At 45.6% G+C, this 16,000-nt stretch overlaps 1 non-coding gene across 1 annotated transcript; it reads left to right on the plus strand.

Annotated features, from left to right (window-relative positions):
- Positions 1–15,733: 15,733 nt before the first annotated feature.
- TRNAR-UCU lies at positions 15,734–15,806 on the plus strand. The gene has a single exon. It is a non-coding gene; the product is annotated as a tRNA-Arg (tRNA).
- Positions 15,807–16,000: the final 194 nt, after the last annotated feature.

The raw sequence follows: 16,000 nt of genomic DNA on the forward strand, positions 1-16,000 counted from the left end.
AACACCTTGTCATTCACTACTGTAGAAATAACTAAAATTATGATTTAACGTTGCATACTAAATGCCTCTGCATATTTAATACTTCTATCCTCAAATAGAATCATTAAACTAGCAAACATATGCAAACAATGCAATCATAACAACAATCTGTCAAAGCAGTACAGTCTGTAAAAATGCATGAATATCAATACATGTTTAACTCCAAAAATTCTGAAAATTTAACACACTGTAGAAAATTTATCAGAGCTTATTGCGCAAAAAGTTTCAAAATCTTATGACATTCTGACTTTTCTGGGGAATTTTTGCAACACTGATAAACTTTTTGTTTTCAGACGGCAACATGTAGACTTGCAAAATAAGCATGGTAAAAATATAGCTCCAAGCAATTTTGATAGAAAATAAAAGATGCAATTTTTTTAAAATAACAGAAAGAAAATCCTAGCAAAATAAAATGATGCTCCAAGAAAAACACATATCATGTGACGAATAAAAATATAGCTCCATGTGCGGTTACCGACATTGTTGAAGACGAAAGAGGGGATGCCTTCCGTGGCATCCCCAGGCTTAGTTGCTTAGATATTCCTTGTATATTAACTTGGGGTGCCTTGGGCTTCCACAAGCTTAGGTTCTTGTCACTCCTTGTTCTCCTCATATCGATGTCTCACCCAAAACATGAAAGCTTCAATCACACATAACTTAACAAAACTTTGTGACATAGGTTAGTATGATAAAGAGCGAACCATTCACTTTGGTACTATCATAGACAAGATTCATAATTGTTCTCAAAAAATGCCTACTGTACCCTATCATTTCTGCAATTTATATTGAGAAATATAATCCATATAAACTGGAAAACAAGCAAACTACGCATGGAAAACAGAATTTGTCAAAAACAGAACAGTCTGTAGTAATTTGTAGTCCAACCATACTTATGCTACTCCAAAAATTCTGAAAAATTAGAAAAACATAGGCAATTTGTATATATGTCACCTATAAAAAATTCAGATCAAAAGCGTGTTCCAGTGAACTTTCTAAAATTCCTGTACTGAGCGCAAAAGTTTCTGTTTTGCGCAGAATCAAGTCAACTATCATCCACACTATCCCAAAGGCTTTACTTGGCACTTTATTGAAACAAAAGCTATAAAACCTGATTAATACAGTAGCCAAATCATGCGATCACACAAAAACAGTAGGTAAAAGTGTTGGGTTGTCTCCCAACAAGCGCTTTTCTTTAATGCCTTTTTAGCTAGGCATGATGATTTCAACGGTGCTCACATAAAAGATAAGAATTGAAATATAACGGGCGCATCAGGAAGCATATGACTAGCATATTTACGTCTAATGCAGTTCCTATGCATAGGGATTTTGTGAGCAAATAATCTATGAGAGCAAGAATAAACTAGCAGAGGAAGGTAAAACAAGCAAAACTTAAAGATTTTCAACACATAGAGAGGAACTTGATATTATTGAGATATGCATGAGAATATCTTCGCCTCTCATAATAATTTTCAGTAGCATCATGAATGAATTCAACAATATAGCTATCACGTGAAGCATTCGTTTCCTGATCCACAAGCATAGAAATTTTCTTACTCTCCACATAAGCAAATTTATTCTACTTCATAATAGTGGGAGTAAACTCAACAAAATAACTATCATGTGATAGAAAATTAAAATCATGATGAGAAGTTTCATGGTTATCATTATTCTTTATAACATACATGTCATCACCATTATCATCATAGATAGGAACTTTGTTGTCATAATCAATTGGAGCCTCTTCCAAAATAGTGGATTCATCATTAAATAAAGTCATGACCTCTCCAAATCCACTTTCATCAATATAATCATCATAAATAGGAGGCATGCAATCATTATAACCAAATTGCACATCAAATATTGGGGGACTAAAAATATCATCTTCATCAAACATAGCATCCCCAAGCTTATGGCTTTGCATATCATTAGCATCATGGATATTCAAAGAATTCATACTAACAACATTGCAATCATGGTCATCATTTAAAACAAAAATTCTATTGAATTCTTCTTCTATCAATTGAGCACAATTTTCCTTTCCATCATCTTCACGAAATAAATTATAAAGATGAATAATATGATGCAACCTCAGTTCCATTTTTTGTAGTTTTCTTTTATAAACCAAACTAGTGATAAGCGAGAAACTAAAAAAAATTGATTGCAAGATCTAAAGATATACCTTCAAGCACTCACCTCGCCCCCGGCAACGGCGCCAGAAAAGAGCTTGATGTCTACTACACAACCTTCTTCTTGTAGACGTTGTTGGGCCTCCAAGTGCAGAGGTTTGTAGGACAGTAGCAAATTTCCCTCAAGTGGATGACCTAAGGTTTATCAATCGTGGGAGGCGTAGGATGAAGATGGTCTCTCTCAAGCAACCCTGCAACCAAATAACAAAGAGTCTCTTGTGTCCCCAACACACCCAATACAATGGTAAATTGTATAGATGCACTAGTTCGGCGAAAGAGATGGTGATACAAGTGCAATATGGATAGTAGATAATGGTTTTTGTAATCTGAAAATATAAAAACAGCAAAGGTAGCAAGGATAAAAGTGAGCGTAAATGGTATTGCAATGTGTTGAAACAAGGCCTAGGGTTCATACTTTCACTAGTGCAAGTTCTCTCAACAATAATAACATAATTGGATCATATAACTATCCCTCAACATGCAACAAAGAGTCACTCCAAAGTCACTAATAGCGGAGAACAAACGAAGAGATTATGGTAGGGTACGAAACCACCTCAAAGTTATCCTTTCTGATCGATCTATTGAAGAGTCCGTAGTAAAATAACATGAAGCTATTCTTTCCGTTCGATCTATCATAGAGTTCGTGCTAGAATAACACCTTAAGATACAAATCAACCAAAACCCTAATGTCACCTAGATACTCCAATGTCACCTCAAGTATCCGTGGGCTATGATTATACGATATGCATCACACAGTCTCAGATTCATCTATTCAACCAATACAAGAATTTCAAAGAATGCCCCAAAGTTTCTACGGAGAAATGAAGACGAAAATGTGTGCCAACCCCTATGCATAAGTTTACGAGATCACGGAACTTGTCGGGGATATACCCCACGGTATGACCCGGCCGGAAGTATGACCCGGCCGGACTTGGCACTTCACCGATGACCCGCTGGAGGACTGGCGATTCACGGGTCTGGCGGCTCACTGATCAGACGACTCACGAGCCTGGCGACTCACGGATGGCCCAAGGCCTAGAAGTCCGACTCATATTATGGTGGGCCGTCTTAAGAGGAAAGGGATGACGAATATTTCCTTTACGAGGAAGCAAGACCCAGACTTGTAATCAACTTGTAAGAGAAGATAGATTAGTCCTAGTCCTACTAGGACTCCACATGTAACCCGCCCCTCTAACTTATATAAGGAGGGGCAGTGTAATGCCCCGAGGCCGAGGTGCCAGGTGTCTTCCAGTTATTCGCTGTTGTTGCCTTGTCATTCGCTTGCATGTTGCATCTTATCATGTCATCATGTGCATTGCATCATCATGTTTTAAAACTTGCATCCGTCCGGCTTCTCCCAGTTCCTTCCGTTGTCCGTTCTGAGCCCAGACACACTTGCATGCGCCCGCGACATGTCCGAAATATTATTTTATAAGTGGCCGGAAAATGTTCTCAGAATGGGTTGAAAGTTGGCATGCGGTGTTGTTTTGTTGTCAATAGACCGCCTGCCAAGTTGCATCGCATTCGGAGTCCGTTTGATGCCCCAACGGATAAATATAGCGGCAATAGTAGCCGGTCTAACGTCGGACGTTTTCGGTCTCCGGAAAATAGTCGACGGGCCTCCCTCTCTTCTCTCCTCTCAGCTCGACACCGTCTACACAGCCCACGACCTACCGCCAGGTCCAACCTAACCTCTCTCGTCACAGTGCACCGACCCCTCGCGTGCGCGTCCGAAATCTGTCCCGGACCCGACCCGGACTGTCGCCACCGTTGTGTCCGGAACATCCCCAAACATGTACAAAACATCTCGTTTTGTTTATTGGACTTCCTAACCTATATTTCCTCGACCGTTCGATTTTGATCGGAGGATCCGTTTTGCCCTAAGCTATCCAACCTACCTATATAAACCAACTTGTCTAAACCCTAAAATCTAGGAAGTTTGTCCCTGCCGCCGCCGCACTCATCTCCCACCTCGGAATCTTCCTCGATCCAAAACGCCCCAACCAGTGCCTCACCCGATCTCCCTCGACCTCCTCGCCAGCCCACCACCGAAGCCTGCAGGTTCCTCCTCCTCCCACCTGTTCGTGCTCGAGGGGCTTGCCTCAGGTGCCGCCGCAAGCAGCAGCAACCATCGGAGGTCCCAGCGCCCGCTCCCTTTTCTTCGCTCGCTGTACCATGCCGCAGCTGCTCTGCCTCCTTCCTTTCTCTTGTTCTTCTTCTTCACTGTCGTTTCTTTCTCCCTCCCTCATGCTTCGCTCTCTCTCTCAAGAGATCTCTCATCCCTCTCGCCTCACCCTCTCTGTCTCTGTACAGGGAACCAGTGGGAGATGCCATGCCTGCTCGCGGAAGCTCTGTCGTCGCCGGGATCAAGTTCCTCTGGCCTCGACCGCCCGGATCCGTGTCTTCGCCGCCCTTGCCCATTCCGGCCGATCCCGCCGGCTGGACCCCGTCCCCGTCACCGGTGCCCTCGCCGAAGACCACCGACGAGACCGCCGTGCCAAGTCATCCTGCAGCCGCTCCCCTGTATCCCTGCGTTGAATGACAGGAGCAGCTGCGCCGTCTGCCTGCCTCGAGTGAAGTCCCAGCACCTCCGCAAACCGCTCCGCCGTGCCGCTCCGCCCTGCTCGCCCAGAGCCGTGCCTTCCCCCATGCCCTCGATCCCGTGCCGACCATCGACCTGCTGGCAACAACGAACCAGGGCGGCCATGGCCCCTGCTTCGAACGAACGAGCACAGCCACGCTCACTGTGCGTTGACCATGCCCCAGCCCAGATCCGCCGGCCCAAGAGGCCCATGGGTGAGCAGCACCCCCCTCCATCCCTTTGTGCCTATTGGGCCAGTTCAACTTTCGGCCCGTTATGTTTTTTTCAGTTCAGGAGGATTTTTCCAAATATCCCAGAGAGAGCACTTTTGCAGAAAAGACCTTCAACTTCATGCATTTAATATCTCACAAACCGTGCATCGGATTAAACAAACTTATATGAAACTTGCTTAGTTTTTCATCTAGTTTAATAATTTGCGTTTTCATCCATGTTTAAAATATTTAAAATGTGTTTGTTTAAATTTGCTCCTATGCATGTTAAAATGCTTTAATTCATAACTTAATAACCGTAGCTCCAAACTTAACAAACTTTATATGTAAATGGGGTAGAAAAATGCCTAGTTTAACATGGTGGCATCACTTTGCATGTTTAACAACTCAAAAATTGTGTTTAGGGCAGAACAGCACCAAATCTAAGAGATGCATATGGGGATTTTCCGGAAGTGTTGTTCGTTGTTTCCGGCCTCATTTAACCCTGACTAGATAGGTAGTTTTACTTTGCTTCACCCGCTTGCCATGTTTTACAACATTTAATATTGTTGGGTACATAAACAAGGTTGAACTAAATAACTTGTCGTGGTGTTTCGTCAATATGCACCGTTGCATGTTGAGCTCCACTTAATTTGTAGGATTGTTTGTGCATTTTGCCATGCCATGCTTCATTAAACCGGACATGCATCATACTTGATTGTGCATCATGCCATGCTTATGTGATGGTTGTTTTACTATGTTGTGTGCTTCTTTCCGGTGTTGCTTCTTCGGGTTGATTCCGATAACGTCGCGTTTGTGAGGATTCGTTCAACTATGTCCGTTTGTCTTCTTCGTGGACGCGCTCTTCTTCCTTGCGGGATTTCAGGCAAGATGAGCATACCCTCGAAATCACTTCTATCTTTGCTTGCTAGTTGCTCGCTCTTTTGCTATGCCTATGCTACGATACCTACCACTTGCCTATCATGCCTCCTATATTGTTGAACCAAGCCTCTAACCCACCTTGTCCCAGCAAACCGTTGTTTGGCTATGTTACTGCTTTGCTCAGCCCCTCTTATAGCGTTGCTAGTTGCAGGTAAAGATTGAAGTTTGTTCCTTGTTGGAACATGGAGATGTTGTTCCTTGTTGGGATATCACAATATCTCTTATTTAATTAATGCATCTATATACTTGGTAAAGGGTGGAAGGCTCGGCCTTATGCCTGGTGTTTTGTTCCACTCTTGCCGCCCTAGTTTCCGTCAAATTGGTGTTATGTTCCCAGATTTTTCGTTCCTTATGCGGTTGGGCTATAATGGGAACCCCTTGACAGTCCGCCTTGAATAAAAGTTCCCAGCAATGCCCAATTGGTTTTACCATTTGCCACCTAACAACCTACCACCTTCCCTTGGTTCTGCCAGACTCAAGGTCATCTTTATCTAACCCCCCGGCCAGTGCTTCTCCTGTGTTGGTCCGACCGAGCTGCCTGCGGGCCACTCGGGGAAACATGAGGGTTGGTTTACTCATAGCTAGTCTCATCTGAGTGTGCCCTGAGAACGAGATATGTGCAGCTCCTATCGGGATTTGTCGGCACATTCGGGCGGTGTTACTGGATTTGTTTTAACTTGTCGAAGTGTCTTGTAGAACCGGGATACCGAGTCTGATCAAAATGTCTCGGGAGAAGGTATATCCTTCGTTGACCGTGAGAGCTTGTCATGGGCTAAGTTGGGACACCCCTGCAGGGTTTGAACTTTCGAAAGCCGTGCCCGCGGTTATGGGCAGATGGGAATGTTAACGTCCGATTGTAGAAAACCTGAAGTTGACCTTAATTAAAATACATCAACCGCGTGTGTAACCGTGATGGTCTCTTTCCGGCGGAGTCCGGGAAGTGAACACGGTGTTGGAGTTATGCTTGACGTAGGTTGTTCTAGGATCACTTCTTGATCATAGTTGTTCGACCGTGCTTTTGCCTTCTCTTCTCGCTCTAATTTGCGTATGTTAGCCACCAAATATGCTAGTCGCTTGCTGCAGCTCCACCTCATACCTTTTACCTTACCCATTAAGCTTAAATAGTCTTGATCGCGAGCGTGCGAGATTGCTGAGTCCCCGTGACTCACAGATACTTCCAAAACCAGCTTGCAGGTGCCGTTGAACCGCGCAGGTGACGCAACCAAGCTCAAGGAGGAGCTCGATGAAGATCTTGTCCTTTGTGTTGTTTCGTTCTAGTTGATCAGTAGTGGATCCCAGTCGGGACGATCGGGGATCTGTGTAGCATTTGGGGTAGTCTTCTTTTATTTTGGTTCCGTAGTCGGACCTTGATTGTATCTAGTTGATGTAATGCTTTATTCATGTAATTGTGTGAAGTGGCGATTGTAAGCCAACTATGTATCTCTTTTCCTTATGTATTACATGGGTTGTGTGAAGATTACCTCACTTGCGACATTGCTTTCAATGCGGTTATGCCTCTAAGTCGTGCTTCGACACGTGGGAGATATAGCCGCATCGAGGGCGTTACAGGCAGGGCTCCCCAAAGGAGGGAGAGAAAACAATCTCTAGGGCTAGACACAAAGAGCCGGCTTACCGGCGACTCTCTCGTGATCATAATGAGACCTAGCCTCAAACTGCATGTAGGGTTATTACCGGACGATGTTTCCCGGGGCCCGAAGCTGTCTAAATCCTCGTCTTGTGTGTTGCGTCTCTCAATTCCGCTCAACCCTTCAAGCTACCACATAGATACGTTGGCCTCGCGACTAAGTCCTTTCATGAAGACTTCTGCCGTGACAATTTCACGACAGTTGACGCCCACCGTGGGGCTCGTGCCCGGTGGTGTTGAATTCTTGGAGGGATTTTTTCTAGGTGTCGAGAAGCTCGCGATTGGTCCAATGAAGAAGAACTGGCACGGGGAAATCATGCACTATAACCCGTCATGAGTAACCTTGGATTTCATGGGAATTCATTCCAATCGTCATCAATAAAATAGCAGCGGCTCTATCGCCGCACCGGATGGCTAGCATGTTTACTGGAGATGGTTGATCGTATTTACTGAAGGTATGGGATTTTTTCAGGCCAGCGTTCAGAGATTTGAATTGCCCGGAGTCGAGATCGACAGAGTCATCGTTGCCAGCATCGGTTATCTCCATTGTTTTTTGGTTGTCCGTATCGTTGTCCAACTCGATCGGCTCCTGGGCAAACTCTGCATTGATGAGTACATGCAATAAAAAGCAAAGTCCGAGTCCAACCAGGGAAGCAAGTCCCAATAGAAAGGAAACAAAAAAGGAGGGAGGCAGAAAATCAGCTACCGGCCAAACAGCTGGTCACGTGGCCAAACCTCAAAAGAAAAAGGGAAAAAAAGGGATGGTTCAGATCCGGGTCCCAGGAGAGTCAACGATGGGAATTCGCGGACTGAACCTTCGCCCATCTCATCTTCCCGGCCTCGCCCCGTCGCCCGCCTGGGCACGCGCGGCCTCACTCGCCATCGCCGCCTCGTCCTCGCTCCGGGTTGTCGGGGGACCCATAGCGGTCGCCATCATTGCGGCCTTCCCCGCCGTGTCGAGACACTGTGGGCGGCGTCGAACCGTCTGGCTTCGCGGCCGCCTTAGCTATGGCCTCACGCGTCCGTCTCAAGCGCGGCCCTGCCACCTCGCTATTGTTGTAAGCTGCCGTCGCCTTCACGCTTGGCCTCTGCCGCGGATGGTGTCAAACCAGCCTGTCTGAGCTGCAGTCCTCGCTTGAGTCGCCGGGTCTCCATACTTCGTTCAGCCCGCGGCTGCGGTTCCACCTCACACCGTTTGGCCGCCGCCGTTGTCTCGCGCCTCAAGCCGGTTCCAAGCCGTTTTGCAAGTTGGCCACCTCAAGCACTTCTGAGACTCATAATCATGATTGTCAATAATCGGAAATCAAAGGCTGTTATGCGTATATATTGGTGTCATCATTTTTCAAGCTCTCTAAATGATCAAAAAATCAGTTTAAAGATGGACTGAAATTTTCAGCTAGTCATTTGGTTTGATTCCCCAAGACAGGGATAAGTAGTTACTACTACTGCTGCACATGCGATACATGCCGAAGTATCAGAAGAAGAAAAGGACAAAGCAATCACGACAAAACGACGTGGAGGGAGGTTTGGATTCGGACTCTGCCGCTTGTGGCCTCGTCAGATAGCCCCGTCGCCGCGTTTTTGTTGATCGGCTATCGCCTCAGCCAACGAACCGCCGACGCCCCTCTGCAACTGCGTGTTCGGTTGTGGTGCAGAGTTTTCATATACATGAGGGCGTACATTCAGAAGAATTTCTCATGGGCGCTCCTCTCACTACTACTGTTGTTCGGTGTACAAGGCAAAATAGTCCCAGATCAATAAAGCATCCGCTCAGAATCATCAGTACTAGTCGATGTACATCCAAAAATTATCAAGATGGGCCAAGCCCCCTGTGGTCCGGCTTATTCAACGTGCCGGGTCGACTAACGAACACTGCTGAGCATCATAAGGGTCAAATACATCAGGGACGGCTTGTACCCATTGCACCTTGCGCCGTTGACGATGCCAATTTCCATCGAGCCGGCCCTGAGCCACTGCTGTTCTCCACCTTGCCGGGGACACCTTGACCCGCCCCGCTTCTGTCTAAATCGCCTCAAGCTGACTTACCACCCATTGCCGGCCGCCGCCGGGTCAAGTCGCCGCGCCTCCGGCTGTTTAAGATCGCTAAACCGCCGAGAGCCGCTATAGCTAACCCGTCGGCCCTGCCCTTGATTTCTACCGTGCGTGGCTCTGGCCTCACAGCAAGATTATTGTTGAGATGGATGAGATGATGGAGAAGTCATTAAGAGAAGATTGATCGACACTATGGTCGTTAGTAAAGCCAAGTTCGTGCTTCAGCTTAAATTGCCTCTGCGTTGAACCGCCGGAGCCACGTTGGGCTACCTCTGCCCCTGCTTCACGCCGTCATCGCTAAGTCGCCAGCACATCACTCCGCCGTCGGGCGTTGAGCCACCCTCGTGCTGACCCGCTGTCCGAGCTTGCATCGCTGTTTTTATGCTGCCTACATCATCTATGCCTCTGCGGTCTTTAGCCGCCGGGAGTCGCCGGTCCGCCTGAACCGCTTTTGTTGTGATCATCCGTCGTCCAAACAAATCAGGTGATATCCATCCAAGTTTGTTTTATTAGCACATATTGTTTTTGTCAAAGAACAAGTTTATCTTTACCTTGGTCTGCAATATTGTTTATGCAGGGCAATTATTTATGACAAAAAGTGATATTATACGGAGGAGATGGAGGCATGCCAACATCTTTTGGCACAGGTGGTCGTCGTTACTCAAGGGACTCCCGCACCGGCTTACAACGTCGTGGCCGTCTCTCGCGACCACGCCGGCTTACAACGCCGTGGCCGTCTCTCGCGACCACGCCGGCTTACAACGTCGTGGCCGTCTCTCGCGACCATGCCGGCTTACAACAAGGAGGACAACTTGCCTGTCTGCACCGGCTTACAATGCCACGGCCGGTGCATCTGTCTGTGCCGCCTCTAATGTTACGGTCGTCTTTACCGTCCGTCTCTCGCGGCCTGATTTACATCGGCACACCGGACTGCACTTATCTGGATGAGCTGTTTATTGAGTATGAGCAAGTCACTACTTGGGAAGCCCGGTTTTTTTCCAACAAACTGGAGGCAAATTATAATATATTATCAGCCGTCGTCTGTACTGGATGGTTCAATGGGCAGGCGCATGAGTCGCCGTCACTACAGTTTGGTTAACTTCGAACAACCAGTTGGAAGGAGCCATTGGCCGAGTTGCTGACACGGCTCATACGGGATCATTTATAACCCGCCGCAGTCACCTCAACCTTATACACCTTTTGCTATGGTTAAATATGGAGAATCTCAAGCCAACTCCTCGAGTCGTCTTGAGACTTGGGGGCTACAATGGTATGACTCGGCAAAATTAGCCGGTTTCAATAAATTCAAGAACTCCGGGTCATTGAAGGGAAAAATAACCCGGCCCCGGAGATTACTGCTAGATCGATGAAAATTTAAAGGCTATCAGAAGATTTCCGGCTCGAAATAAGGATTCTGGTTTAAAATCTGGTTCAAGAGACATCTTTCTCCCACAAAGCACTGAAGCTCTCAAATCCGGTTCAAAATCCGGCTCAAGGTAAATTTGCCCCTCACAAATTTTTGAAGCTTTTAAATCCGGTTTAAAGTTCCGGTTCAAAAAGATTTAATCTCTCGCAAGTTCGAGTTCTCAGAAAAATTAAAGGTCGCCAAAAGAACTTGCTGCCATGATGTGCGGTTCAAACTTGGATATCCTGCCTTACGGCTTATCTTATTATGATCACTTGGGGGCTTCTTGCTCATCGGGCATAGCTATCAGTACCCTCTTGATCGGCGCAATGCCAAAACTTATATGGTCACTTGGGGGCTTCCTGTTCAAATATAGGTCGTATTCGAACCAAAGAGAACATAGCTGTCGATACCCTTTTGATTGGCAAACTACCGAACCCACTTGGGGGCTTCTTGATCGTATCCGAATCATAGCTCAACCCCTTTGGGAATCGACGTGGATCGTATTTGAATCAGCGTCGCTAAACAACTCTTAAGGTCATTTGGGGGCTTCCTGTTCAAACATAGGTCGTATTCGAACCAAAGAGAACATAGCTGTCGATACCCTCTTGATCGGCATCGCCAAAGCCACTGGGGGCTATGCGATCGTATTCGAATCTTAGCTTAACCCCTTTGGAACGGTTTACTGATCGTATTCGAATCAGAAGCCTCAAAAAAAATTTATCTGTTTCTCATACAGTTTTTTGTAATCACAAATATTTGAGTTGTCACAAATATCATATGTGCCGGCTTTTACAGAATTGGGTTCTCACCCTCACTGTCCGGGTCATATAAACCGGCGGTATAATCCAAAGGATCATAGGAATCTTGTGATCTACTTGTGTGCAGGATAAGACTACATTTGGGTGGTTACCCGCCCTGGCTTTTGACGTTAAGTCGCCAGGGTATATGTTGTTTAAATTTTGTGCAGGATTTGCAGAACTATGACTTATATAAATGCTTAAGTCCAAACTCATCATTAAAATTGATGCTTCAAAATGATTATCCGTTCTGGATTTTCTCAAAGGCTATAAGCTGCCGGGTTATGAAAATTCCGGCTTACAATGGAGGCGTATTAAATCACCATCGGTCAAGAGCAGCCAGGTATTTAAAACTCTGATTTACTTGTCAACAGATAAGGTATTTGAATCTTTAAAATAGCCAAACTTGGCTGGATTTTCATGATAATATTGAATAATTGAGGGTTTTCATACCGGATTATATTATTCAAATCTTGAATAGCCAACATGGCTGGATTTCTATTATGATTATCAATAACCAGTATTATGATTGAGGTTTTCAAAGTCGCTTTAGCGCAACGGCTATTATCTTTATCAATGGGCATGATTTATTTTACAATGGAGGAAATAGTCCGGAGTCGCTGCAGGCTTACAACCCGGCACTTGGGGGCTACATTATTCAAGTTGAGGTTACATTACAAGTCTCATGTCGCTGCAAGTATGCACCATGACACTTGGGGGCTAATGCAAAGTCATTTTTATTGGCCTTATTGAAGACCCGACTCATCCCATTGTAATGAGCCGGCCATTGGGGGCTACCAATTGCTCCTGTTAAAATTCAAGATATACAAGCCTTATTCCATTATATTGAAGGATCCACTGCTCAGTTGGTAAAGCACAAAGGTCTTAACCTTGTGGACGTGGGTTCAAGCCCCAAGATGGGGGTTACATCTTATGATATTATTTTCAATGAAAAGTCCCAGCTTAGTATTATCTTACTAAGCCGGCCCTTGGGGGCTACACATCACTGCTCACATTTATATCATCATATTTACAAAGTCCCTGCTCATTATTACATAATGACCCGACACTTGGGGGCTAATGCAAATTGCTCTTTGCTGAAGGCAATTCTAGGATGACCCGGCTACACTACTATGACTATATATAGCCGACTCATGGGGGCTACACAACTGGATTTTTTTTAAAGCCATGGTGATAAGTCCCGGCTTATTCATGTTGATTAAACCGGCCCTTGGGGGCTACAGGTAATATGGATATAAGGGAGAAATATCTTCAAATTCTCAGTTTGAGTAAATCAGATTGACCCAGTGTCTGCAAAAATCATAAACCGGCATCGGCGACAATTACGACTCGGCATCATCTATTTATAACCCGGCAATTTTGGTAATCATAAACTGGCAAGTTTTATATCTTCAAGCTGGCTGAATATAAGTTGAATATTTGAAGACCAATATTTTTGTCAAGACAGAGCATTGAAAGCCGACTCAAGTGGATTATCTCTTACAATATTTCTCAACAAGAGACCAATGTCAGCAAATTGACTCTGAAGCTGGCATGTTGACCCGGATTTTTCAAAGAAAGTATCTGGATTTTTTGCATTGGCAAAATTTGAACATATCTGCTAAAGAGATTTGCTATGAGATTATGGATACATATCAAGAAGGAGATGACAAAGACTTAAGGATGATCAAGTGCCGGCTTATAAAGAATATTTAACCCGGAGCGCAACCTGTCAAAGTCGTTCTTGAGTTGTTTTGCAGGATCAGTTTAACATGGATAAATCCAAATTAAACTGGGGGCTAATGTCGGGGATATACCCCGCGGTATGACCCGGCCGGAAGTATGACCCGGCCGGACTTGGCGCTTCATCGATGACCCGCTGGAGGACTGGCGATTCACGGGTCTGGCGGCTCACTGATCAGACGACTCACGAGCCTAGCGACTCACGGATGGCCCAAGGCCTAGAAGTCCGGCTCATATTATGGTGGGCCGTCTTAAGAGGAAAGGGATGACGAATATTTCCTTTACGAGGAAGCAAGACCCGGACTTGTAATCAACTTGTAAGAGAAGATAGATTAGTCCTAGTCCTACTAGGACTCCACATGTAACCCGCCCCTCTAACTTATATAAGGAGGGGCAGGGCTCCCCAAAGGAGGGAGAGAAAACAATCTCTAGGGCTAGACACAAAGAGCCGGCTTACCGGCGACTCTCTCGTGATTATAATGAGACCTAGCCTCAGACAGCATGTAGGGTTATTACCGGACGATGTTTCCCGGGGCCCGAAGCTGTCTAAATCCTCGTCTTGTGTGTTGCGTCTCTCGATTCCGCTCAACCCCTTCAAGCTACCACATAGATGCGTTGGCCTCGCGACTAAGTCCTTTCATGAGGACATCTGCCGTGACAATTCCACGACAGAACTCGCAAGTTGATCACCAAAATATACATCAAGTGGATCACATGATATCACATTGTCACCACAGATAAGCACGTGCAAGGCATACATCAAGTATTCTCAAATCCTTAAAGACTCAATCCGATAACTTCAAAGGGAAAACTCAATTCATCACAAGAGAGTTGAGGGGGAGAAACATCATAACATCCAACTATAATAGCAAAGCTCGCGATACATCAAGATCGTATCACCTCAAGAACACGAGAGAGAGAGAGATCAAACACATAGCTACTGGTACATACCCTTAGCCCCAAGGGAGAACTACTCCCTCCTCGTCATGGAGAGCACCGGGATGATGAAGATGGCCACCGGAGAGGGATTCTCCCCTCCGGCAGGGTGCCGGAACGGGTCTAGATTAGTTTTCGGTGGCTACGGAGGCTTCTGGCGGCGAACTCCCGATCTATTCTGTTCTCTGATGTTTTTAGGGTATATTGATATATATAGGCAAAAGAAGTTGGTCAGGGGAGCCACGAGGAGCCCATGAGGGTGGGGGGCGCGCCCAGGGGGTAGGCGCGCCTCCCTGCCTTGTGACCACCTCGAAACTTCCTTGACTTCAACTCCAAGTCTCCTGGATCACATTCGTTTCAAAAATCACGCTCCCGAAGGTTTCATTCCGTTTGGACTCCATTTGATATTCCTTTTCTGCGAAACACTGAAACAAAAAAAACAGAATCTGGCACTGGGCTCTGGGTTAATAGGTTAGTCCCAAAAATAATATAAAAGTGCATAATAAAGCCCATAAGCATCCAAAACAGATAATATAATAGCATGGAACAATCAAAAATTATAGATACGTTGGAGACGTATCAGAGGTCATGTCGGTCCGCGCCGCCGTCCCGTCCGGTCACGTCGCTCGGCATCAATGTCGGCCGCTGCATGCTCTGGGTCGGCATGAATGCGGCGCGAGAAGCGGCATGTGCATCAGATGGAAAGCACGGGAGAGTCGGGTGGGATTTTTTGGTGGGCCAGGTTAGTGAGACACGGGCATGGCAACGGTTCACACGCCCCGTGAAGCCCCCCAAATTGTCTCTGATTTGTGGAAAAAAATACGTTCGAACCGGCCTATGAACCGATACAAACGCACATTGAATTGCGTTACAGGTGATTTATGGGTCGGCGTTGGAGATACCCTGATCCTAAAGCAGTTTGGAGACGCATCATGCATTCTCGGCTAGCCTGTGAACTACTTCCTCCGTTTCTAAATATAAGTCTTTTAAGATATTTAACTATAGATTATATACGGAGCAAAATGAATTAACCTTATTTTAAAAGATGTCTATATACGTCCGAATGTATTCTAATATCCAAAAAGACTTATATTTGGGAACGGAGTGAGTAGGAAGGAAAGTCTCCCGTGGAAAAAAGAAAGACTAGGAAAGGAAGTGATTACTCAAAGAGTTTGTGTGTAAATTATTTCAAAAGGCGCCCATGGCCTAATGGATAAGGCGTCTGACTTCTAATCAGGCGATTGTGGGTTCGAGTCCCACTGGGCGTGTTTCCAATTTTTGTATGTCTGCATTTGCTTCTATTTTTCTTTTGTATATCTGCATTTTTCTGAAAACATTTTCTTGTGCGTTATTTCTCCGGTGTTCTCTCTTCCTCTTAAAAATGATATCCGAAGTGAACTTTTTGCCTCGGTTGTTGTACCGTGCTGTTTTCCTCTGCTGAAATGACCGGCCCCACTCCCAC

Source organism: Triticum urartu, chromosome 7, assembly GCF_003073215.2.
Source record: "Triticum urartu cultivar G1812 chromosome 7, Tu2.1, whole genome shotgun sequence".
NCBI classification, from domain to species: domain Eukaryota; kingdom Viridiplantae; phylum Streptophyta; class Magnoliopsida; order Poales; family Poaceae; genus Triticum; species Triticum urartu.